The sequence below is a fragment of the Coturnix japonica genome, chromosome 8 (genome assembly GCF_054131305.1).
Source record: "Coturnix japonica strain WE chromosome 8, WE-NBRP24, whole genome shotgun sequence".
Classification (NCBI taxonomy): domain Eukaryota; kingdom Metazoa; phylum Chordata; class Aves; order Galliformes; family Phasianidae; genus Coturnix; species Coturnix japonica.
The window spans coordinates 16,497,522-16,524,252 of NC_140670.1; the positions used below are offsets into that span (position 1 = coordinate 16,497,522).

General features: G+C 47.3%; 1 long non-coding RNA gene across 15 annotated transcripts in view; it reads left to right on the top strand.

Moving 5' to 3' along the window:
• The window catches only part of LOC107315902 (uncharacterized), a 64,738-nt gene extending 38,389 nt beyond the window's left edge, over positions 1-26,349 (top strand). For 4 of the 15 annotated variants that reach the window (XR_014948634.1, XR_014948641.1, XR_014948637.1 and 1 more), the window contains 7 exons: positions 2,759-3,832; positions 4,001-4,158; positions 4,751-4,845; positions 6,298-7,372; positions 8,914-8,971; positions 9,393-13,218; positions 13,378-15,824. This is a non-coding gene — a long non-coding RNA (uncharacterized LOC107315902). Of the gene's footprint in view, positions 1-1,451; positions 1,671-2,758; positions 3,833-4,000; positions 4,159-4,750; positions 4,846-6,297; positions 7,373-8,913; positions 8,972-9,392; positions 13,219-13,377; positions 15,825-21,948 lie in introns of those variants that run through there. The other 11 variants (XR_014948640.1, XR_014948636.1, XR_014948644.1 and 8 more) reach the window with 11 other exon arrangements.
• Positions 26,350-26,731: the final 382 nt, after the last annotated feature.

Here is a 26,731-nt window from a genome sequence, read left to right on the forward strand (position 1 = left end):
CACACAATGCACACGGTGGGCATTGTTGCTGGTTTAATGTTCAAACACCAGAAATGTTGGTCTCTTTGTGTTACTGAGCTGTGCTGAGGTGCCAGGTGGGACTGGGGCTCCTGGTGCTGCATGTTGGGTGCGCACAGGCACAGTATGCATCACTAACTGGGGCTCCTGGGGCCACCCCATGTTATTGCCATGGGAGCTGTTTCATTAACTTGCTTAGAAGCTTCAGGAAGCTCTTGGGTAGAGCACAGAACTGAGCCTTCCAAAAGCTGTCCTCACTAGATGTCCCTTCCTTGTGTTGATTAGCAGGTTGTTGTGTGCTATGGTGTGACTGAGGCCCACCTGTGTGTCCATGTCTTTGCTGACTGTGGTCAGGGAGGCATGGGATGTTGAGTGATCAGAGGCCAAACTGTGGGGATACCCAGGTTGCCAGATGAGGAAGGTGCTCGAGGTGCCCCTGCTCTGCCTCTAAGCCCGGCACTGGGGCAGGGCTCCCTGAGCAGCTGCAGTGCTGCTGTGACTGAGGTCCCTGTGAGCGCCACACTGTAATTATCTGTCCGGTCAATAAAGTGAAGGGTACCGAGAGGCACAGCAGATTGGGGGATGAAGGCTAGCTTAATTACAGCCACCAAATCTCTCACATCTCCGTCGTCTGATGGAGCAGCAGCCCGCCTTCCTGTGCTGCCCTTTAGCAGAGCTGCCTATCATGCATCTAAACAAACAAGCAGGGGAGACAGAAGGGAGATTGTTTGTCAGGGATGTGTCTTTGTGAGGGAGGAGCGGCAATATCTGCAGGAGGGACGGAGGTGAAACCCAACATCAAAGGCAAGAGGCTGTCAGCACATTTAACTTTACAGAAACCCATCTCCTAATAAAAAAGGAATGACCTCGTTACTACGGACACTAACAGTTCCCAGGGGAACACCGGGAGACTGCTGCCTGCACTTTTAATATTCACTTTACAAACAAATGAGAAACCTTGAAATAATTTCAGTGTTGTTCTTGGCAAGTTGTTACAACACTGTGTCCTTATAAAACTGCATTTAAGAATTTATGTAGTGTGAGTTTGCTTTTCGCCTGCTGCATTCCCTGGCTATCCATCTCCCTCTGGCTGCCCCAGCCCTGTGGGAAAGGTGAGGTGCCCAGGGGTGGGTTTAGCAGGAGGCCTGGCTGGTTGTGGACCCATTTCTGCAGGAGATGCTCCCAAGGGCAGGTGGGCCAGGGAAATAAACACTTGCAGCTGATGCCTTAACCTACCCAGGAGCAACTCACAAACTCTCATGCAGACATAGCAGGTGTGCAGCTTGGGAATCTGTAATGTTTCCTCAACCATAGGCCATGATGAGGCACCTGTCCTCATATAGACCAAACATCTCCAATAAGGAGCTAGCTGGCTTTTTGTTGTTGTTGTTGTTTTTGTTTTCTTTCTGATTTTCATCCTTCTTCCCAAATAGTAGATAATGGACAAAATCCATTCTGAAGGTTTGGCTTTGTCAGTTAGTCATTGGAAATCGTGACTAAATGGTCCTTTGGAAGGTGCTGCTTTAAAGATCCAGGCAATCTCCACTGCCACTTCTTTGCAACCTGAATTTCATGTGGAGTGGAACTGGAAGTTTTATCTTCTGATCTATGAACCAAACACTACAGGAGAAGCCAGATGTTAATATTGAAAGGTAGGCCAGATTTGTCTTTGCGTGAATGGTGTAAATGGTTGTCTTGGTTAGGTGTTAACCTGTGTTAAACCCCAGAGCCAACACTATGAACCACTGAAATGCAGTTTTGCAAAGGTCCTGAGCACTCCTCTAAAGCTGTATTTCACCAGGGTTCTCTCCTGAGCTGTTCTGGCACATTCATATATTCTGATTCTCTGTTATGGCAAGTTTCATCTAAACACTAGGGGGAATTTGAAGATGTTAATAAATGTCTTCATGAGGTGAAAATAAAAGTCATACAGAGGAAGATAAATGAAAGTGCAAGTGCCCGTTTGTGCACGTGCCCTTATATTTGCAAAAAAGGGCATCAGTGCCACATGTGCTGGTAATCATTTTGAGTCTTTGGTGGGACACACCATCACAGCTCAGCCCCAAGGAACTGTAGGCTTGTGTTATTACCAGCAAATGAAAAGTGGGAGGATGGACTTGCAAAGACCGTCTCTATCAACTTCACTGAATTCCCCGATAGTCTTTTACATGCACATCTAACCTCGAGCAAAGATACAGTGAGGCAGTGAATTAAAAAATAGCCAAGTGTGTGCCTAGAATAGCAAGTGCAAGTGGGCATACAGACATCCATGTGCTACGGCATAAGGAAAGATGGCTTGCAATTAGCAGTTCAGAGAAAGACACTGGGAAATCTGAGGTCACCTCCTGGCCCTGCCACAGTTTTTCTTTGTGTCCTTACCCAATGCATGCAACCTCCTTGTTCTTGGCCCTGCAGCTAAGGCAAGGAGGCTGTAGTGCCTCCTAACTGGTCTTGTACCTTGGGGCTGTGAAGAGGCAGAGCTGCACTCAGACAGAGTGCACACTTCTGAGCAAACAGGAGTCCAGACAAGAACTATGCAGGTCTGCTGCTGGTCCCCCAAGTAATTACATCAAATAACTGGGCTGACAATAAAACTTTACACTGTTTGTCTATTTGGGCTTGGAGGAAATACTCCGGCTTTAGTTTTGAGTTCTAATTTCTTTTTTTTTCCTTCTTCTTCTTCTTCCTTACTTTTGTTCTCTCTCTCTCTCTCTCTATATATATATATTTTCACTTTTAGGGCAAGTTTGTGTGGCCACCTGCCTCGGAGTGGAAGGAGGGCTGCCCTCCTCCTGCATCTGACCACTGACATTAGGCATGCAGTGCTGCATGACCCAGCAGAGAGACCTCATCCGCCAGCAGGGAAGTAACAAGCCCTCTTGGTCAGATGCTGTTGCTCTCTGGACTTCTGCCTTTCTAGGTGGGACAGTGTGGCCTCTTTAACCCCATCCCTGGATCAGTGCTCCCAAATTAGTGTAATCATCCCACTCAAATTAAGTGAGCAGCTCCTGGCTCCTGGCTCTGCAGCCCAGCCCTGGGCATCCCCTCTCAGCCTGGTGCCCACATCCCTCTCTTCCTCCCTCTCCCCCGAAGCCCCCTGCTTGTGGGCTCCTTGATATTTTCCAGTCCTTCCCTAATGAGCACTGCAGAATTACAGCTAATTAAGGATGTAAATGATGCTGGAGAGAGAGGGAGAGGGAGAGGATGGGAAGGGGAGGGGGGAGGGCAGCTACTTGCTGTGTGCAACTCTGCAGTAAAGTGTCTCCTACCTCAGCAGAAAAGTTATCATGGGAGACAATGTCAACTTTATGGAAGGGGGAGGGCCCTCTCAGCTCCTCTGTCCCCGCCTGTAATAGCTGCTGCCTCTCTTTTATGTGTCAGCGCTGCAGATGCTGATGTCCTCCCTCCCAAATGCTGCTTTGTCAGCTGGCACTGTCACACAGCCCTGGGTCTCTCTCTGCCTCTCGCTGCCATCCTCACTGTGCCAGGGCACCCAGGGGCCTGTCTCCTTCCTTGCAAGGAGGTTTGCCTCTCTTCCTGCCTACAGGTCCACCTCCTTGCCCATGGTCTGGAGAGGCTCTGGGACTGGTCCCACTCTGAGAAGAAATGTTTGTGCTGTGACATAGGTGGGATGCTGCGTGGGCAGGAGCAGGCCATGATGGGGACATCCGCCTGACACTGTGCTGCAGAGGGACTTTGGCTGCCACACCACCAGGAACACAGCTCTGCTGGGTCCTCCAAGAGCATTTGGAAGCACTCCGGGTCCCCGCTGCCATATTTCCCTGCACATTGCCTGGATCAGTGGGTTGTGAAAGTACGTTTGTCCCAGTGCTGTGTCTCATCCACCCGTCCCTCCAACGGAGGAGCACATGTTGTTGGGTCAAGAGCAGGCAGCAGTGGGCGACAACAGCAATGGTGGGTTTTGTTGTTGTTTCCCCAGATCGCTGTGCAATATATTCCAATTTTTTTTCTTGTCATTAAGCCAGTGCCTCGGAGATGATGATGTAGTCCCTATGTGGGCCGCAGAAAGCACTTCGAGCCGTGCTGGAGTCGTGCTGGGTGGCTCTGATAGCAGAGCTAATGGGAGCGAATGGGATGCAACGAACTGTTCTAATGACACCAGCCAGGGAAGAGACAACAGTAAGAATAAATAAATGTTAACTATTTTCCTCTTCCAGACATTTGCATCTATTGCCATTAAGTTCATTTAAATAAGAGAGAGAGCGAGAGAGAAGGGGAAACTTACTACTACTCTTAATAACGAGTGTCTAAAAATAAATTAGGATGCTGGGATGCACTTAAGGCATTTTAAAAATAAGTCTTATTTTTTCCCCCTTCTCCTTTTCTTTCTTTTTTTAAAGTGTTGGAGGGTTTTAATTTGGGCCGAGTAATTTTGGTGCAAACGCTTGGGCGCCTTTCGTTGGGAAATTGGGAGGAATGCAAACAAGATTTCACTTCATTAAACAGGGGCAAACAGTAGAGAAATTGCACTTACTTATGGAAATGACTTTTAAACATGAACAGCATTTACTTGCATTGCCTTGTGCTGAATTTTTTTTTTTTTTAAAAAAGATTATACATGTGAATAATTCACTGCGGGCCAATTAGATGATGACTTCATTTTTAACCTCTCTTCCTTGCCATCTTGCTGGCTGTCCCTTTCATTGCAATTTCCACTTTCTTCCTTCTTTTCCATAAATTAATAAAGATCAAATAATCCTTCTCCCTGCAGTGCCAAGAGCCAGCTTCTCAGAAGGGATGTTGGAGGAGAAAACCGAGCATGGCTGGCTGTACAGGACCACCCTGGGATGAAGCAGGAATAACTGGGTAAGATGGCAGGACTGCACCCATTTGTTGGGGAAAAATGGAGAAGTGAGAAACAAGCCTGAAGGTGTGGGAGCATTGCACATTATGTAGTGCAGAGCCCAAAAGCCACTAAAGACATAATTACAAAATACAGAATTAGTTCCTTATAAAAAATCAGCTGGTCTACCTGTCTAGTTCCTGTGTTTCTTTTCTAGTACTTACATCCTGTTCCTTGGTACCATACAGAGACCCACCCTTCATGAAATTTTATCCTGCTTTCACTTGCCCTAAGAGGAAGGAGAAACTTCGGTTCCTTCCCAGTGGAAGTCTCCATCCTCTGGCATTGCCAAGGGAAGGCTAAATGGGAACATCGCCCTCAGCACTTCTTACACTGATGCTGCTGGAATGATATTGCAAAAGAGTCCTTGCTGGTGGGGTTTGTGCCTCTTCTGTGGGGTGAAGGTTTGTGCCCTGTCACCTCCTCCTTGCAGATGAGGAAACTGAGGCATGGAATGGAGCCTTCACCATCTTTCACAGCAAGCTATTCTCCTGCACCTTCAGCCTGTTCTCTTCAAACTGTTTCCTGGGATACTTCATGCTCGTTTGGTCAGCGTTTCCTTTCTCATGAGGTCACATTCCCAGCCCTTTCTAAGCTGTGTTTTTATGGCTCTTAGCTGATTACAGTTTTAGTGGGGAGGAGGTGGCTGCGAGCGATGACCTGTGATTTCCAGGGAAGGGGAGAGCATGTAAACTTCAAGCAGTGGGGCCTCCCGCTGGGAGCAGCCCGTTTTAGAGCCCTTGTGTGAATGATGGCCTCCAGGGCACTTCCCCACTCTATTTATTTACCCATGGGAAGCCCAGCATGCCCCCTCCAGCGTCCAGGCCAAGCAAATCCCTCCTCCTGGAAATGGGACAGAGGTCTTTCAGCCTGGACCTGGAAACTTCACATGGTCTATTTCCCAGTCAGCATCAGTAGGTTTAGAATGCATGATCCCAGGTGAAAGGATGTGAGGCTGTGTGACTATTACACAGGGAAACAGGAGAGCACCCTGCAAGCACTGAGCATAGGTCTCGATGCTTGCCAGTTTACCCAGCTTTAGCTTTCATCCGGGTGCTGCAGGCTGTAGTGGGCCCTAGTGGGCACCTGCAGCAGTGGGGTTTTGGCTGCAGCACTTTGTGATGGGAACTTCTAGCTGAGCAACACCTGGTGCCAGGGCATGGGAGTGTGTCCTCATCACTCCAATTCCTATGGGAGCAATGAGCATCACCTTTTCTCATGGCAAGGTCAGGCAAAGAAAGACAGGACAGAGTACAACAAAGCAAGGCAAGGCAAGGCCAAGAAAGTCAAGGCAAAGAAAGGCAGGGGAGGGCAAGTTCTCTCTCCTCTGTGCAGTCTGAAAATATGGGAATGAAGGGGACTTTAGTGATTATTGATGTATTTGACTCTGAAATGAGCTTCATTCTTTTCTTCAGCTTCCTAATGACAGACACGGGTCTCTGGGCAGTGAATCAACAACCACAAGTGGAAGTGAGCAAGTGCCAGACACAAATATTGTCGTTCCCCTGACACCTCCCACCAGGCACCTCCATGCTGGGCCTGGGTGAGGGCTGAAGCAGACACTGGGCCTGGTCCTGCCAGCAGGATTTCCATCTGCCAACACAGCTGAAGGTCCACCCTTGTCTTCTGTATGGGCCCCACGGAGGGCTGCTGGCGGTGGTGGTGAGTTGGTGATGTTGGAAAGGTGCTGGTGGTGCTGCCAGATACCATCAGCACATGTGGGGTAAGCACATGCATCTCACCTCATCATCAGTGGAAATCATGCTATCAAAATCTGACTGAAATGCGGCTTTTCCCACATGAACTTGAAAATGTTTTCAGTTTGGAAAGAGTAGAGGCATTTCCTTAACATCAAATTTCTATGAGAATACACTGAGAATTACATAAACATCCTCCCATTAAAAAAATAAAACAGACCCTCACCTTTTTCCTTCTTCTGATGTCTTCTGCTTTATAGTGTTTTAAATCAACTGCAGAGTAAGTTTCTAGAAATTTCCTTCCATTAGCATAGAAACCTGCAGTCTTCTAAGGGCTATGTAATCAAACAGAAATATAAAGAGCAAGGAGGGAAAAATAAAGATGTGTTCCTGGCAGCATTTTGGAAGAAAACATATTTAAGTATGAAAGGAGCCTTTTATAACTCACCTTTTGAAGTTCACACCGTGTTAAGGGAGCATCTTGTTCAGAAGTCAAATCTCCAGCTTGGAAGTGTAGAAATCCTCCTCTGCCATTCACCTCTCTAGTTGGGCAGAGGGAATTTCTGATGAGTGACTCATTGCTTTATGGAAACCGAAGATGCCATGTACCAGCTTCCATCAGAGGAGCACAGAAACTGTTAAATGTGTGTTGTCTCCCCTTTCTTCTTCTTCCAGAAGGCAGATGAAGTTCTTTATCTGTACAAGCATGAAGACACCAAGACACACGTGGGATTGCTTTTGCCTGAGGCCACACTGCATCAATTGTCCTGAAAAGAGTCACTCTGCAGTTGATGTGAGTAGTACAGCAGAGGAAAATGTGGCCCAGCTCAGCTCACTGAATCCTCTATAACAAGAAAAAGTGATGTAGGAGGAGTCAGGTCCACGCTGACTTGTGGTGCTGTGGACCACAAGCTGTTGCAAAGGAAGGAACCTGTGTTACTACTGGGTACTGATGCCATAAGTTTCTGAAAAGATACAGCATTTTGTGGCATATCTGTCTTCTGATCTCAGGGTCACATGCAAGGAAATAAGTGAGTGATGGGAAAGCCAAGAGGGAAAAAAAAGAAGAGTTATTCTTCATCAGACTGGACACCCCACCTGGGGTGGCCCTATAGCAACAAGAACTACCCTGTTTTTCACCCATTCACCCTGTGTATTCCACTCTGGGTCCTGCTCCCCTCTTCTCTCACCCTCCCCCAGCTTGCCTTATAATTCAGGAAGAGGAGGCCGAGGAGAGTAATATTGTACTGAAGATAGGACTGAAAGGGCAGTAATTTAGAATCAGAGGCTTATAGTATTATTGCCTGCAAAGCCATTCATGGGAAATGATTCCCCCCATCCCCACTCCTCCCCCCCCCTGCCCCGCTCTCCTTGCTCTGCAATAACAATAACAGAAATGCCTTCAGGAGGCTTTGCTACTTGAAATGCAGGCAAAGAAGCGCTTTCTTCTACCACCCCTCTTCTTTCCCTTCTCTTCCCACTGCACTCACTTGTCCCCCCTGCCTCCGAGCCTAACTGCCGCTCCCTCCCTCCTCCCTCCCCCCCACCACAGGATAAAAAAATAAAAATAATAATAGGGGTAATAAGAGAGGAGGTAATGGAACGTTCTCCAACTGGGCACATGTCAGAAGCCATTATATGTGGTGCAGATTTGCATAATTCAAGAAGCATCAAATTAAATTTGCATAATTCCTTTGATTACACTTGTTATTAAATGTAAGTGACATTGATTTACAAAATGGCCCAATATAAGGTTAATAGCAAATGTCACCTTCCAGCAGGGTGAATAGGGTGCGTGTGTGGTGGTGGTGGTGATGGAGGAGGGAGAAAGGGGGGCCCAGGGAGGAAGGCGAGCAGACAATTGATTTCTGCTCTTCTCTTCCTTAAAGGGCTCAGGTCTCCTTTGCAGAGGAGCCTTCAGGTTTGGGCTTCATGTGACAGCACTGCAGCCAGGTAACACAGGATCACCTGCCATGTGGTGTCGATGCTGTCGAGGCACCTGGCTAGAGCCTGGCTTTGCTCATTGCTCTCATGGGGAGCTGGCAAGCCTGGCTCAGCACAGGGCAGAGGGAGCACAGAAACCAAAACCTGAAATGACAGCCAGATGTGTGAGATGCACAGAGACCCACAGCCAGCAGTGAACACCTCTGTGAAGTGCATACAAAACCCACAGTGATACAGGCTCTGTGCCACTGAACACTGCCAGGGCACCCAGAGGCTGTGACACTGACACCACATGTTTTGCCGTGGTCCCCAGACCATCTGAGCGCTCGCTTTGCAAGAGCCCACCTCTGTATATTGTTCTGCCTCTCTATATTCTGTGCATTTTTCCAGACAGGTGCGATTTCATGCTCGGAAACTGACTGCCAAGTTGTGTGAGCACCCCGGGACTGTAAGTGATAAAACAAAATTACGCATGTAGTGGGAGTGGGCAAACAGCAGATTTACGCGTTGCAGGCAATTTCAGTGATGTGCGTACCTGGCCATAATCTTGTTTTGGTTCCATTGAAGCTTTCTTTTTTTTGCAAATCAACAGGCTGGGGGAGGAAAAAAGTCATCAGTTTTGATCAAATTAAATGTCTTGTTCAGTGTGAAAAAGAACACTTATTTTGGTGACTGAGCTCTGTAAACATTGTCTAATAGAATCCAAATAACATCAGAAAGGAAATGTCATTCTGAACCAGCGATCAGAGGGCTTTTTTAGGATGTGTCAAAAGAGAAGGCGCCCAGTTTTCTGGAGTATTTTTTTCTTAGGGCTTCAGTTTAGCTACTCTGAACAGCACAAAGCTGATGGAAATGCCACAAATGCACAGGCAGCTCAGATGTGGATCTTCCTAAGAAAAACTGTCCTAAGGAGAGGAGTCTGTCAGGCAGCCTGTCTGTGTCTCCATGAATGAGGTGCAGACCAGCTCCAGGTGAGACAAAAGGAAAAGATTTAATGGCCTTAAGATGCACCAGGGGAGGTTCGGGTTGGATATTAGGGGCCTTTTCCAAATGTAATGATTCTGTGATTCTACGACTTTATGATATTAGAGCACACAGGCTGCATAAGTATCCCACAACTGTAATTGCTGGTGTTGAGATTGTTACACACATTCTGGGATAGACACTGATTAGATACCTGTATGCTTCAGTGTTTGCATCAGGAAGGTACAGTGATTGGTTTATAAATCCAGGCTTTTCAGCCATTTGCGGATGGTTTTCGTATTCTGCTAATCAGCTTTTTGAAGCCGTAGATGTCTGTACTCAAGGGGCACCTACCTATCTTTCAGATCATAGAATCATAGAATGGCTTGGGTTGGAAGGGACCTTTAAGATCATTTAGTTCCAATCCCAATGCTGTGGACAGGGTTGCCGGCACAGTAACTGATCCCCATAGATCCCATCGTGGTAAATGGAAGCCAACTATAATAATCTAGATGATCATCTGGTGACTGAGGGATGTGAAGTGTATTGCACAGGCCTTCGGGCAATAGGGCACCTTCCCCATGCTGCTGTGGCTGCTGCGGGGCTGGCCCAGGGCTGCCCGTGCTGCTGGGAAGCTGTGGCCAAGCTGTGGCCCCTGGCAGTGTGGTAGGGAGAGGCTGGTGTGAGGGGCAGCCCCTGCTCTGGCTGACAACTGCTGACATCGTCATATTTAGCACCCGCACGCAGCGAGCCTGAGCGAGGATCGCGCGCTGGGTGAGCCAACTGCAAATTAATCGTCAGTTCATTACTGCTCCGTGCCTTTCATCCTGACAGCAGCCTTTCAGACGTGGGTATAATTGGAAGGGTCCGTGCAGCAGGAATTTGGTGAGGGGGAGCAGACGGCTCTCTGCTCCCTTTCTCAGGCTGCATTCTGGGAACAAGCAGCCAGCTTGGGACAGAAAGGAAACAAATCTCTCCCGCCCCTGTGTCTCTCCCCTGCCACCTACCCCTTGCCATGCACAGGGCTGTCAGTGCCAGGAGGTCTGTCTGCATCCAGGAGGTTCCCTCCAGCTATAATTACCCTCAGCCTGCAAATAAAGTGCGCAGAGCAGCAGGGCCACTTGCAAGAACTTGAGTGCGTGCATTGCTGTCAGTGCTGGTGGTGGGCATGTGGTTGTCAGCACCTCTTCCAAGGTCCCATTGCAGAGGTGCTACAGAGGCAAGAGTGTGTCCACAGCCAGAATAGGGGACTGTGGGTCAGGTGCGGGCTGGATGTCCGAGATGGGGAGGCTGAGCCACCCAACAACCTGCTCCTCAGCTCACAGCTGTGTTGCTCTGCTCCCTAGAGTGAGGCCATGGTGGTTCTCTGTCAGCTGGAGTGAGCTTTGCTGTGGGGACGCCAGCCCCCCTTCACCATGTCCCCCCCTGCTCCTCCTGTGCAAAAGTTATTGTCGTCTTCGTGGAGTCTCAGGTAGGCAGATGAATGGGAAATGTTCCTCTCCATTACTAGCTGCACTTGACTGGAGTCTCATTACATTACGATGGCGCTTTAGCAGGCGAATGGGCCTTGCGTCTGGGTTCCCAGCACCCCTCATACCTCCCTGATAACGTAAATTACCCTCCGCCTCATTGCCTCAAATGATCAAACATCAAATTGCTAGTAAAAAAAAAAAAAAAAAAAAAAAAAAAAAGAAGAAGAAAAAAAAAAAGAAAAAAAAAAGAGAGGAAAAAAGAGAGAGAAAGAGAGAAAGGAGGGAAAGGAGAAAAGCTGAACAGAACCATGGGTTGAATCTAGATGGTTTGTCAGCAACAAGAGACGAGTCAATGGCTCTTAAACACTTGCTAAAGATGAATCCATTGAAGGTTTTGTTCTTGGTAATTTCACTGAGATTAAAATACACCTGTAAAACCCAAAAACAACACTTTGTAACTCCAAGCTGCACCAGGGAAGACCTGCTACTTCAAAGCTCTGCATACTTCTTTTGGTCAGGGGAGGGAGACCCGCAGGTAACCTGTCTTTCTCCAGTACCAGACTTCATCAAAGCAAAGAGTTCCATATATGCAGTGTGGATTGGCTGTCGATTCTGTGGCTGAGCAGTGTGCCAATCTGCCCTCCTTTCATCCCCCTCCTGCCCCAAGAAAGATCTCCCCAGTCAGAAGAGCACTCCCAGGAGGAGCAAAACAAGTAGGAGAGAAAGAGAGGAGCGGGAGCAGCACGGGTACGTGTGGGGATGCTGAGAAATATGGATCTCGGGCAGGGTAACGAGGCGCAGTGGAAGGAGGAGGCTATACGTCTTTTCTCAGTATTTAAACGTGTGCTTAATATGGCGCTCAGTGGAATGGTTAATCTGCTAATGCTGGTAGTGTTTGCTGTAGTACTCAGAGAAATGTTTACTGCAGTATTTCATGGGGATTGTGTTCTGGATGGCACAAAAGGAGGAATCGCTCTAGCGTACCAGGAAAATGTTCATTGCAAAATATACTGGAATATTAAGAGGTTTATTTAGTGGCGTACTTAGTATAATATGAAAAGAGCTAAGCACAGAGTGTTTTATTAATATTTTTGGGGTGTGGATGAATTTCAGTGCTCGGGAAGGTTATGGAGAAGCAATTCCAGCAAAGGCTGGTTATATTCACAGATTTATAGATCTTAAGAGCATAAAGGACTCTTTGATCAGCTAATCTGACCTTCTGTATAACACAGGTATATACAGTGTGGACATACCTCCTGATTCAGCAAAGCACTTTAAGCACTTGCTTAAATTTAAGCATTTGAGTTGCCCCATGGAAGGCAGAGAAAATAACCCTATTGAATCAATGGGACTATTCATGCCCTTAATGGGAAGTGGATGTTTAGGCATTTGCTGAATTGGGACCACAATAAGATAATGCAGCTAAATGAGTAATTCATAGCCACCCATTTATTCAACTGCTTTTGCCTCCTTTTCTGCTGGTGGATTGCTCTGGAGCCAATCGCCATTTCCTGCAATGTATTCATTGTCTGAAGTCATTCACTGAATAATTTCAGTGAAAACTCCTTCTTGATAGCTTGCTCATAAACAACTCATTGTGAATATGGGAATATACGCACATACGTTTTCACAATGCGTGTGCATGCTCCTGTGTGTGTGTGAATGGACCGTGTAAACACATGTGCACATGCATGCACAAACCCAGGGTCAGCACCTTCAGCTGCAACAGGGAACCCCTTGGACGTGGCCTTGTGATTTTGCTCCCATGTTCGCTTGGTGCCCTCTGCCTCACAGCACATCCCTTGCAGGAAAGTGACCCACTGGGGATTTCACAAAGAGGGAAATGGAAGAAGGAGCACAATGCGCTGCAGTGAACTCAGCATACGATCGTCCACGTTTGTGTACCCGTGCCAGGCCCTCCATTCTCTGTCCTTACTCAATCATTACTCGGTCATGAATCAAATCTGATTCATTTCGAACGCATTGCTCAGGGATTTTTCAAATCAGCCAGGGCGTATCTTCTCCAAACAAGGGTGTTTGTGTTTGCAGACTGCCTGTGGCATGGCATCGGTCAAGTAAGAGGCCTGGTATTTTTCTGAACAGGAACAAAACTGCAGACCAGGTACCATGAATGAGCGGGGCGCTTGGCGGGCAGAATTGTGTTTGTGCAGTGGGCAGCTCCAGTTCTCATGCAGAACTTACTGGGCATTACGCATTACAACGTGGGAATCGTTTGCTTCTGATGCAGGCTGCCTCTCAGGTATTCTTACTAAAAATCACACTGCTTTTTAGGATCTGCTTATCTTTTCAGGAAATCAAAGGAATTACCTTGATGTTCAGGAGTAAAATACAAATTGCCTACAAATTAAAAGCTGAACTTGATGTTTCCTGCATTTCAGTTTATCTTCCTTCTTTACAGGATGGCAGAGAGAGATGTGACGGAAACCAGGAGTGAGATAGGCAGTTTTGGTTCCTATACTGACCTGATTGTATGCTCCATGCTCTCCTCCGGGGCTGCTGGCAGCTCTGGCACCCAAAATGGCTTCTGAACATCCCTCTGTTGCTGCAAGTGCTGGAGCTGACATGCTTGGGGCAGAGTGCTGCTCACTGGGACTGATCGCAGAGAAAACCCTCTTGTTTGCAGGTGTGTGAGGTTACATGGAGGAGGTTTGCATGAAGGAGGCTTGCTTGGAGGAGGTTTAAAGCAAGGCTCATTGATGAGAGCTGGTTGTGGCAAGCGTCAGGAGGAGCCATAGTTGGGTTGTTTCATTAGGACTTTGAGGATCATTACTTTTCCTTTCATTTGTCCAACTGAAAATTCATAGAGTTTTGGCTTTTTCTGGTTAATCTGAGGAGGGTTGTGTTTTTTTTATTCTGAGATATTCCAGCAAAAGAGAAGGACGCTGTAAGTTGTCCAGGACAGATGAGATGTGTAGATGGCCACTGTCTTTTCTGAAGAAGCAGTTATTTCACACAGGGAAGACCATCCCAACATGAAAAAACAATCGCAATTATTCTTCTCCCGAAACATAAAATGAAACCTTTTGCCTTTTCAAAATTACCATTTCCATTTAAATTTTCCCCAGTGGCAGATGACTGGCCAAATCCAGCATAAGCTAGCCAACAGCCCATCAGCTGAGGGCACCATTTATTCTGCAAATAAACTTTATTCACTGGAGTAAAAAGAGCAACAGCAAATCCCGACACTGTGTTCCTAAAAGTTGGGCTGCGTCGGATCTGCGGTACATGCTTCTGCCAATATTTGCATAGCATTTGAAACAACAGAGACCATTTGGAGCTATCTGGGGAGCACCAGGGCAGGGTGCTGGGCAGAGCCATGCAGGGACCCAGGCCGAGGTTTGTTTACCCCGCGGCTCAGTGCTCTCCAGACTGCTGCGGTCAGTGCTGCTCTCCTAATGGAGAGCCTGCCACTTGTGCATGCAAAGAATCATTTGGGTGTTAGTTTTGTTTGCCAATACAAGCCGCCCATTAGCTATCTTAATCCTCTTTCCTAACAGGCTTTAAAAAAAAAAAAAAAGGGAAAACAGAAGGTCTCTCTCTCAAATATTGTTGTAGAGGAAAAAAATGCCCTTCTCCTTTTCTTTTTCTTTTTTTTCTTTCTTCTAAATGGAAATGTCTTGCTTTATTGTAGTTTTGCCTTCTGAAAGTTGATGTATTTTTCACTGAGGAGGCTGGAAACTGCTTGTGGAGGATTTACAAAAGGAATAAAACTCTGACTTGTTTCGATGCTTTCACAGAAAATGAAAGTGAATGTCAGGAGCCGCTCTGGGCTAAACTTCCAGCAGATATGGGGTTAGATGGGACCGGTTTGTGCTCATCCTGCTCACTGCCTTCCCTTCCCGACATTGTTTTGGATGAAATGCAAAATCAGATCCTGCAAGATGTGATCATTTAGGGTACTGTGGCATATTTTGAAACAGTAGGGCTGTTAGCCCCAGCATCTTGGCCAAATTCCAGCCTGGATAATTACATTCTGCCGGCCTATATTCCAGCCTGCAGTTCAAATAGGGAAGGAAAAAAAAAAAACAAAAAGAAAGAAAAAAAAAAAGAAAAAAAAAAAAGAGTTATCATTTCTCCTCCAAGAAATCCTGCTGTGAGATGACTGATGCTTTTCCACCCCAGAAGTAGCTGTGATTCAGGAAACATTGCCTCCATGTTCCTCCACGTCTTACCCATTGCTGTGAGGAAGTCTGTCTGGCTCCTTGGTGGGAACAAAGCACAGAGCTGACCGGGAGGGAGCTGCATTGCCTTGCACATCCCCTTCACTGCTCTGTGTCCCTCTTTGCATGGAACCCTACTACACAGGGCCACGTCCCCACAGCCTGCAGCAGGTCTTTGTGCTGCCAGCAGCCAAGGGTGGGCTGGGGAGGACATGAGGCACAGAGGGCAGGCCAGCCACGGTGGGAGAGGGAGGACTCACTTGACCCGTGCCTGTAATTTGTAAAGAGCATTTTTACACCAGATCAATGCTTTCCTCAGCATTTTAATGCACCCCATTGGTGTCCTTAAACTCTAATGATGCAGTCTGTGAGAAGCTGCCATTTATTACCCACAGATGGGGTGATAATTATTGACAAGATTGTAACTAATAATTAAACCCATTTGCTCCTTTAAACAAGTTGGTGTGAATTATTTGCCGGGAGAGCTGTAGCAGGCCTGTGGTCACTCCTCCCCATGGCTGAGATGCAGTGCTGCCAGGAGCGGGCCCTGCATGTAAGATGAAGCGTGGCTGTCCTGGGGACCAGACCATCCCGGGGACCATGCTGTCCCCTTGCAGCCCACACTCCAGCCTGCAGCAGAACCAAGCTGGTGTGGGGGCAGCACCAAGCTCCTGCCCAGCCCTATCGTGGCCCTATCATGGCCAGGGGCAGCACTGCAGTGTCCACGTGGCTGTGGGGCAGTTGGGCAGAGGATGAGGGTACGAGGTGGGGGGAAGCAGAGCACAGCATCACAGTGCTCAGAAGGCCGCCCGGGGGAGCTGCCTTCCTCTGCTGTACGTTTGGAGGGAGGGTGTAAATCTAATCTCGGTGCTAGGGTCCATTAGCATTAGAGGGGAGTACTGTATATGCATTCATTCCCCGCTCTCACCCCTGGATGACAGAGTACCCCCTCTGTTGTCTGCTTTAGCACACTGGGAAAGGCTACCCATTAATTCTGCAGCAGCAGTGGATAATGCTGTCGTAAGTCTTAGGTGCCTCTGAATTTTGTGAGCATTTTACAGTAATAAATACCCCACTCTTCTGCATTTAATTAGTTGTGTATTACACAGTTGCTCCATCTGTGCTCTGATTTGGCTGTTTGCTCATGGAGGTGGGCTGGTTTCTTCTGCTCCCGCTCAGCCCCAAGGAAGGAGACCAGGATGTGGTAGGTTTGTGGCAAGAGAGGGAGAGGTGCGATTGTGAAGGTTTGTTGTACTGGAAGAGCAACCCTGAGCTGAGAAGATGAATGCAAAGCAACCATGTTGCCAGAAATAAGCTTCGGTACATCCATAATGTTGATGCAGTCTCACCCTCTGCAGTGCAATGCATGCATGTCAAACTGCTCAGGGCTGGGTTTCTGAAGAGGTTACTGTGCTGTTAAATGTTCTGGCAGCAGTATTTGCCCTGTTCCTGCTCTCTCCCCTTCCACATGTACCATGTTGCACAGGCTATGAAATGACGATACAAACATGTCCACAAAAGCTCATCTGCTTGTCTGACTTTGCTTTCAGCATTTATCGTGCCCTTCTTCAGTGAAAAAACTACGGGAAGACCTAAAGCCTCACCTTTTCTTGCTGCATTACATGATCCTTCTTTGTGAAACTTCACCGAAGTCTTGCACCTGCAGGACTCATTTCACAAGGGCAAGCAAGCACGCTGCTCTCCTAAATCTGCAGGAGCCTGGGTTCAACCAGTGAAAAGTTGGGCTGCAAACTCCAAGTCCTGGGCGAGAAACATCACGGCTGCAGGGCAGAGCTACTGCTCTTCTGTGAGGCTGATCTGCTAATTCAGATCCCTCCGGGGAGTGCTGACAGGTTAACTTCTCCTGGCAGACTCAATGTGCGTTTGGTATTATTTCTCCACGACTCTGACTTTATGCCTTAAAATATCACCTGTCATCCCCCTGCAGCTTGCAGAAAGGTGGAAGAAAATTGAAGTTGGCACAAAAATCCCTCAGAGAGTGTGCTCTGGCTCGCTCAGGAAGGCATGATGCCACAAGGATACCTGCCCTGGTCAGGTCTGTGTGGCTGGTGGAGCCCATACTGTGCACATCTGGTGGTGGCACCCAGGGAGGTGTGGGGACCAACCATAGCCCCATCGGGGTGTGCTCACCCTGCTGCCTGCAGCCATCACGCAGGGCTCAGAGGGGCTATTTACCCACTTAAAGCTAATCTCATGCATAATTCTTGGAGGGATCAAGGCTGTGGGAGAAACCAAGAGAAGGCAGTGAGAAGGCATATGTCAAACAGGGCTGTGGTCGAGAGCTCTCTGAGGCTTAAACATAACATTTGAGAAAATGAGTCCATTTGTTTCAGAGGCATCCTGAACATTGGCATGTAGTAATTCCATAATGGATCCATTTAACCAGCCTTATAACTGAAATATCCTTAGCAAATATTTCCTTTAATAGCACTTAAAAAGGGAATGCAGGCAGAGAAATTTTAAAGCACAGCTGCATTATTGCTGAGTTCTAGTTCTGAGGACTTTCAAAGTACCAAGCTAATTTTTCTCCACATTTGGCTCAATATTTAACAAATCAAATGAGATCAGGAAGAAACCTGAGGTCAATGTTTTTAACCTGAGTTGTTCGTTAAATCATCTCAGCTCTGCAGTAACAAATACAGCAAGCACATGTTGCAGTGGAAGGTAATTCAGATAATCCTCAGAAACTTTGCAATAAGATCATCATTCCAGAGAACAAGGCTGGAAAAGGCTGTTGGGAAGAAACCTTTCTGTGGGAAGTTCACAAAGATGGGGCTTGGAATTAGAATAAAAGCCAGATTTCAGCCTCAGCTGTAGTGATTAACTGCCTTAACTTTAGTAATCGTTAATGAGCATCTACATGAGCCAAACCAAATTGGCATTTGCACAGAAGCAAGACAGGTTGCATCCAGCCCGAAGCTGCTCAGAAAGATGGATGTAAGCCATGCAGAGGAGGGGCAGCTCTCACCAAAGCCTTTTTCAGCCTTGTGGCAGCCACAGGCTGCCTGCTGGGTAGGAAAAGAGTAGGGACTGCAGTACTTAGGGCCATCAGTGTTTGAAGGGAGTTCCTCAGGCACAGTTGGGTGCCCATTTCCATAGCAAACAGGAAAATCAGAGCTTCTCTCTTCTCAGGGCCACCTGTCCTCCTGGGTCTGAGAGTGAGTGCAGTCCCTCGGGTCACCCCAGTAATTGCTCCTTGCGATTTAGCAGGTAGATGTTAATCGTGCTGTCCACATCACACAGCCCCTCGCAGATCACCAGCAAGGGCTCTCTAGGCCATCGGTGGCCCACAGCCCTGTTTCAGAAGCAACGTGCTATAATAATGTATCCCTAACCATGCTTTATACCAATAAGTAGGCTATAACCCTGTCAAGGTGTGCTGGTGACTCTATAAACCATGAGACCTGAATGGTCAATGGTCGAGTGGTTTAAAGCTGTCACCAGAATACTGAGATAGCCTTATAAGCCTTGTGCTGCATGGCTGGGGATACATTATTCACTATAATATATGGTAAGAAATACCTGTGCAGGGTCTGAAATGAACTGCTCTAGCCACTAGCCAGCATGGCTAGTGATCAGGGAAATCCGTCAGCATTTTTGTGTGCAACGGGAGGCAAAAAGACAGAGGCACCGAGGAGGGGAAGCTGCCTTCTCTGTGCAAAGAAATTGCGTTTCCTGTAGGGGATGGAGGGTGAGTACAAGCAAGCCGCAGTCTGAGAGCACAGACAGAGCCCCTCATTGGCACTCACTGCCCAGGACTGAAGGCCTTCAGACCCATGCAGGCCCATGTTCTGCAGCCACGAGCCCTATCAGATGGTGGGTGTGCTTTGTTCATCCAGCTGGCATGAACTGTGGCAATTTTGCATTCTTCCTAGCTGAGCAGCCCATACCCTGCCTAGCTGGCTGGTGGTGGGTCAGGGTGTGTTGGGAGCTTTTCCAGTCTTTCTGTTAAGTATAGTATAGTACAGTATAGTGTATCAGTCAAGGTCTTTTGTGGCATATTCTATTTGCTGAGCTCCGAGAACTCAATGAAGAGGTTCACTAGCATCCCCATCATATTGCTGGGGAAATCAAGGCAAAGTGCAGTGTTACACAAGATCACCAGACCAGGGGACGAGTCACTAGTTCTTGGAAACACGCAAAACTTCAGGGTCTTTCTTAAAGACCAGAATTTTAATGGACAGCTTTGCAATTAAAATCAGGGAAGGAGCTTGTGCCAGCTCATACCCCACCACTGCAGAGCCCTCTCCTGCCATGCTGTCAGCAATATGTGCAGCGACTGATGTTTATAACCGATGAAAAGTGGCTACTGACGCTCAGCTAAGCCTCGTATTTAAGACCCTCTGCAAGCAGAAGGCTTAGAGAAAGCAAAGGTGGGCTTTCTCTGTGATGCCTTGTAACAATTCATGGCCATCATCTGCCTCCTGTATGCATGCACTATGGATCATACTGGGATGAGCTGTTTCACCTACCATGAATTTCTTCCAGTCTGCTCTTCTGTTTTTGGAGGAATAACATGGACTCAACTCAGAGCAGCTCAGCTAAGGCTCATGGCCAGGCTAGGTGCAATATGTGCAATTGCAGGGTAAGGGAGGAAGGGAAGGCAGAAGTAGGTCTGGAGGATGCCCCAGATCAAATGTGGTAGCACATGGAGGAGTGAGAAGTGCTTTGAAGAGGCTCTGGAGTGGTTTAGGACTAAAGAAGCCTCTGTCACCCACAACCTTGGCAGATCAAAGACTTTCCCATCCTGGCAGTTTATGCCTCTCCAGCTGTAGGAGACAAAGTCCCTGAGAGCACGCCCATGTGAGTGCCCTTTAGGGGCGGGGGAGAAACGAGGAGGGCTTGGGGGATTTCATTAGGAGATGGGAGGGGAGGGAGGAAAGCCCTGGTCCTGAACAATAGGCAGAGCTCAGATCGCCTGGAGGGCTTGGCTGGTTTGTTTTATTTATTGCATAGACATACATATGTATACATACATACGTGTATGTATGCACACGGACATGTGTATTGTTTTCCATCTATTTATTGCCCTTTATCAGGCATGGACCAGGAGCACCGCTTCTCATCTCAGCGGCTGGCAGACAATAGGGCTGCCGGGGATATGCTGAGAACGGGTACAGGGAGAGGGAATGGGCTGCTGGGATCAGTAGCTGGGAAACCAGGGATGGGCTGGAGGAATCCGGGGGTGTGAGCACGGGCTGGCCACCCCCGCACCCCCCTTGTTATGTTAAGAGCCCGTCCACCAAGCAGGAGCCATGCGGTGCAGGGGGAGCAGAGGGATGGCTCTGAATGCGGCCGCCCCGGCATCCTTCTGTTCTCCATATGGGGACATTGTCTGGCCTCAGGCTGGCAGCCCCCTCCCTCCACGTCGCCTCTCTTCTCCCCACTGTGCACACGTCAAATGTTGGTTTCCCTTTTGATTAAAACCCTCGGAGCGGCCAGCGGGGTGACGGGCACCAGGAATTTGTGAAAGATGGAGGAGGAGGAGAAACAAGTTTGTGTTTGCCGAGCGGAAGCCACTTCCCTCCATCCCCCCTCCCTCGACCTCCCTCCCACCTCCTCTGGGCTGACTGTGGCTGGGGGCCAAGCAGGCGTGGGCGAACAGGGTGCTGTGGAGGACAGATACCCAGAGGAATCCACCCACCCCACCCCAGCCCAGACCTGCTGCCCTGACTGCAAGGTGCTACATCCACCTGTAACCTTACTGCAGACCAAGATGCTGCTCACAAAGGGTTTCCCTGCAACACCCACCTTGTGCAGCCCCATTGCACAGCTATGGATAAGCTGGTGGGTTCTTAAACCAAAAAGGGCTCTCTGTCTCCCTCTGTCCAGCTCTTGGCTCTTAGTTCCTAAGCACTTAAACTTTCAAGTCCACGCTTTGCTGGTTTCCTGTGCTTTCCACCAGAAAGTTGTGCAAACTGCATTAGAAAGTCTCATCTCTAGTGATTTTTTATCTTTGATATTAGTGAAGATAGAACTAATGGCATCGAGCAATGTAAGGAAGAGGAAGATTAAACAAAATCTATCCTCTGCAAAAACAAAGCAATCAATAGAACATTATCCTGCCACGGTGCCTTTCAACTTACTTTGATTTGTGAACTCCCAGAAAAGCTCCTGCGAAGGCTCAGCACCCCAGCAGGCAGCTCCCAAACTGCTGAAATCACTTTTCCCACCTTCTTCACAGCGAGTCCCTGCTCTGCCAGGGATCTGCAGATCACAGGCTGAAAAACGGCATCTGCCAGGATGCGAGTTCAATACTTAATATAGCGGATCTTACTACTGTTCTTGTGATATCCTCAGAGTTCTTACATGGAGAACCCTTTGGGAAGCTCACACTTCTGGTCTCACACTTCATCACTCTGCTCTCATCTTCGGAGCCTATCTGCTGTGGCAGAGAAATACCGAGTGCCGCTGTTCACCACACAGGGGGAATGCGGCAGATTACAAATGGGTGGGAAAATTCTGGATGCATAGATTTTCTTGTAGAAATAAACAACAAAAAAGATTTTTTTTTCTTTAAAGATACGTTATTTTTTTCCTCCAGTAATCATAAGAAGAAATGGTAGTTCAAACTCAAAACCAACTCATGCTTTTATTCTCTTTTGTTCTGTATTTTTGGTTCTGCTTTGTGTTCTCTCTTTCATTTTTAAATCCCTTTGGCTGTAGAGAAGTATTCCTTTTGGAGAGGAGAACACTTGTTTTTAAACAAGGATATAGCATAGGAAAGGGGGGGGGGAATAGGACAAAAGAGAGTTTGGTGTTTAAGGTACAAAATATTTCCTTTCTAGGCCATGTGCTGACATTGAAAATGTGGTTATGTGAAGAACTGAAATATCCGAGGTGAGAAGTTAAAACAACCACAAAACTTCCAGAATTCCTTTTCATGAGAAAGAAATATGTAAATACAGAAGCACCTCCGCCTGAAACCGGGACAGACAACGTTCAGAAGTATTGCAAAAAATGTCACAACAGCAGGGCTGTGTTTTTCCCAAGTTGTTCTACAGACCTTTAAAGATGCTGCTTCATGAAATAACGAGTGGTTCATTCACCAACCCATCAGCTTGGGAAATATATGCAACACGAATTCATTTGTTTCCAGCTAATTGCACTTTCATTTCCTCCTCCTGTCTGTGCAAGGCGATGTAGGCTGGGGTTTGGAGCGGTGCCTCCCAGGCGGTGCTGCATGCGCTGCTTTCAGTGTGCAGAGACCTCGCAGCAGAACCCAGCCCAGCCGGGGGATGCAGCCGCTCCCTTCGTTTAGGCAAAAAACATTTGGGGCCCATAGGTTTAGAGAGAGGTGGGACTGGCAGTTCTCTCATGTTTTATTCCTGGCTTCTGCCGTTAGCGTGCTGTACAGTTGTAGTCAAACAAATGAACTTCTCTACATCTTAGTTACCCTTTCTGTAAAATGAAGGTAATAATATTTATCCAGCTGGGATGCTGCAAGGAGTAATTAATGTGTACGAATCACTTTGAATTCCTCTAACGAAGTGCAAACTGTATTAGTTCCCACAGAAACTGGTAATAGGTTTGTGTCTTCCTTCACTGAAGGTCTGACCTTAATCCCCCAAGGGTATTCTTGAGGAAAAACTCTTCCTCCTATTTGTATTACAGCAGTTTGTAAGGGCCTCTCCCAGGACAGAATCCCCGTTGTGCTTGGAGCTGTACACTCATCCAGTAACACACAGACCATGCACTAAAGATCTTATATCTACACTATGAAAATCTAGGAGAAAACAAGCATTAACCCCTTTTCAAAGGTAAATAACCAAGGCACAAAGCCAAGTTCTCATATCACTTGTCTGATGTTGCACTTTCCATTTTGAAGTTGCCAATGGTAAAAGGCTGAGTTCCCCTCTGCTGGGATGGCTCAGAGAGAGCAGAATTTGGGAAGCTCTAAGTTTGCAGAGGGAGGACACCAAATGGCTGCAGGTAGGGCGTGTGACTGCTGGTCCTGTTCTTCGTCTCATGCTCTTTTGGAGGTTTGGATGCGTTCTGTGTTCTGATTTCAGAACTTCCAGTCATCTTTGTGCTGTGGAGAGCAAGAGACCAAGAGAATTAAAGGAGTGGTTAATTTGGTTTTGTAAGTCTTCAAGCAGGTTTGGGGAAATGCGGATGTGCCTCCAAGGGCTGCTGCAGCATTTGTCCTGCTCTTGTTCTTTGGCTGATCTGTTAATTTCTGACTGGAGTGACATGTCTTGGTCACACTGGGGAACACCGAATAGGGAAACCAGTCTGGTCACAAACAAAACCATCCCATGTTCATCTGAGCAAATCTGCAACACTACCTGCCCCAGACTGCCAAACCCAGGAAGAATCCTGCACTATCCCAGTTATGTTTTCTATCAGCAGAGGTGTGATTCCAGCCCTCTGTCCTGGACTTTCTTAATCTGTCTGGGTAAGTGAAACTGTGGATCACAGCCTGAACCTCTGATTAACCATCTGAGGCAAGTGATGATTCAGCTGTGGGAGCACAGGTGAAGGTAATTCAACTGTGCTCCCAGCAAGGGTGGAGCACCACTCTACCTCTCCTGGATCCCATTTAAGGGCTGACCACCACTAAGGTAGCAGCTCTTTGTGGAGTTCTTGTGGAGAGCCTCAACATCAGTGAGCACCTATCATGAAGACCTCAGAACTGGTGAGTCCTTTTCCTTAGTTATTCTCTGGCTATTTATTTCCCACTATATTTGTACTATTTCAGTTGTGCAGTCTGCTTAAAAAAAAAAAACAACAAACAGTGTTTGTGAAAGAATTAGTGGAATTGGGGTGGGAAATTGTTTCCTTGCTTTGAACAAATTTTTAGAGTTCAGAAATATTTTCCATCGCAAGTCTTGAACAATTTTACCAGTTCACCATTACAAGTTCACTCAAATCAGCCAACAAACACCAACCCTTCAAATTAAAAGCAGAAAAACACAACAGGAAATATCAACTTGTTATTTCAGGTTTAATTTTCTTTTTACTGCATCAATACCTCAACTAGAGCAGTAAGCTGCTTTGTACCAATATATTGGATTTTTTCAAATTTGGGCTCATGAAGTATTTCCAACACTGATTCCATTTTCCTCTCAACATTAGAAATCAGTTTCAGTTGTCTTTCCTGAAAAAAAAAGTGTGTTGGAAAATTCCTCACCAATGATGGGCTGTTGATCCCATTCATGTTATGTGTCAGCCATGAAACAGCTTTGTGAAAGATGTGTTTCACAGCCTCAGAACTAATGGTGCTTCATGGAAGGGACCTGAAGCAATGACCTCCTAGCCTGCTGGTCCTCAGGTGCATCACTACTAAGCCACCTCTAATACTCTCATGCAGCTGTCACCAGACCCTGTTGGTGAAGATATTACTGTTTGCACGTTCCCTGCTCTCCCAAAGGGTTTTGAGAATTTATCATATGGAGATTTAACCAGCAAGGGGTGTGCACTGGTTTCAGTAAGCAGAAGGAAAGCTAAAGAGATATTCCAATAGGATGGAGTGAAGGATAAATGTTGGTATGATGGGAAACCTGGAGAGACAAAGACTGAGACAAAGACTCTGGTGGTGTAAATCCACCCCACTTGGTGGATTTTCCAAGGCTGTGTTAATGTATGCTTGTAGAAGACCTGGCTGTAATCTCTAACATGCATCAGCCATGGGCTCCTTTGGTGGCTAAGCAACCACATGTTGGAAAGGAGACACTGAGAGAGAGGGAGACTCTTCCTGGGCAGCTGGCAAGAGAGCAGGACTTTTTGCCTGGCTGTTGCTGCCTGTACTGCACATCTCTTGGGGCCAGGGTTCCTCATCCTCCAGCCAGTGTTTGGCCAGAGAATGCAGGCTGTTTACAGGCAGCATCTGAAGATGCTGTTTTGAAGATAGCATGTGCAAGGATGGAAGGATGAAGGGAGGGGGTGGGGGAAGAGGAGAGGTACAGACACAGCACTCCTTGGCAGTGATTTATAGACTGGGTCAGGCACAAATTGACTCGTATGCAAGAAATGTAAATGGAATCGAGACTTTTGATGGAGAAGCTCATTTTCAGACTTAAACGCTTTAGATTAAACACACTCACACACAAATGCTGGCGGGGAGGGTGTTTTATATAATTTACATTACAAATCAATTCATTATCCACAGAGGCAGGTTGCACTGATTTTCAAGGATCGGAGATTTGATGAAGAGGATTCATTTCAAGAAATAAACCTTTTAAATTAACCGCAAGATGAGGGAAATTTCTTTATTTAAAAAATGCGCCAGCCCCTTCTTTGTTTCTTTTATTATTATTAATATTATTTTCCATCCGGCTCTGGGTCATTAAGGAGGGCCCAGAAGTCACAGATTGCCTTTCTGAGGGAGGAGAGCTGAGAACTTCGAATGTCACGCGTTTTTGTCTGGCTCCAAACCCTTCATTTATTGCAACAAATTTGTTACCTGCGGCTGGCTCTGCACACCATTGTGCTCTGTGTGCCAGGACTGATTTAGCAGGGAATGTCCTCTCCACCTTGAGTGGGGGAAAATCCCCTGGGAGAGGAGATGGAAGAACCATGACAGGCAACCTTCCAGCTGCCTCAGAAGCAAAATGCCCACTGAGCTCCTAACAAAGGCAAATGGCACCATGAGAGCACATTTAAGGTGCACAGATAAAGAAATGGAACTAAAGGAAAACCTGGTATCGGTCCAGATATGGGTCCTTAACTTCCATGCTGCCCTAAGAGTGAGTAGATCACAGTGGAGAATAGCCAGGGCTAGTGGCAAAGCAGGAGGACTGAAGATGATCGAAGGATATTACCCATCTTCCTTGGCAAAGCTTCAGAGTACTATCTCGGAGGAAAATTCTTTCTTGCTACCTAAGCCATCTGACTATGACTTTTGTTCTCCTTCAGTCATTCCTGTCTGCAACTCCCTTGTAACGCCCAAGCTGGGATCTCCTAAAGCCTGGCTGCAAAAGTGGCATTCCTGCTCCTCAGAATTTCTTCTGGCTGCAGCACAGAGAGAGGAAAAACAAGAGAGAAGAACAGACACCTCTAATTTTGTTTGCCTAACTCCTTTTTCAGATACTTCTGCATCAGGAAGCAAATGGCAGGGTCTCTCCTGTCTGGACAAGAGGGGACCCTGTAAACACACAGCTGCACTCCCAGCTAATAGTCAACCACTGCAGCTGTGTGGGATGAGCCTGGGCTGGGTACTCTTCTCAGACAATGGCTGGGAATGGACATCTTTGGAGTCTTGGAGCAATTTGCATCCCTCTGGGTACCATCAAACCTTCCTGATCCAAAACTCAACTTGGAATCTTCTTGAAGCCTTCCTTCTTGTGGGAGGGGCCTGGCCACTGATGAGACAGCACAGCCCTGGTACAGGCAGGGCAGAAAGTGGCCCCAAATGGAGGTCCCAACATCAGGTGAGCAGCAGTTAGTGGGGTTGGAGGGAGCCAAGACACCAGAGCAAATGGCTCTGTTCTTATGAAAAAAAGCCATAGGATCTTCAATGGTCTCAAATGGTGAAAACCTTCATTTTACATCTCTTCCAAAAAGCAATCGTGCCCATTTTTGCAGGAGAGTTTTTGCTCTCATTCAGATGGGGTAGTCACTGCTGTGTCC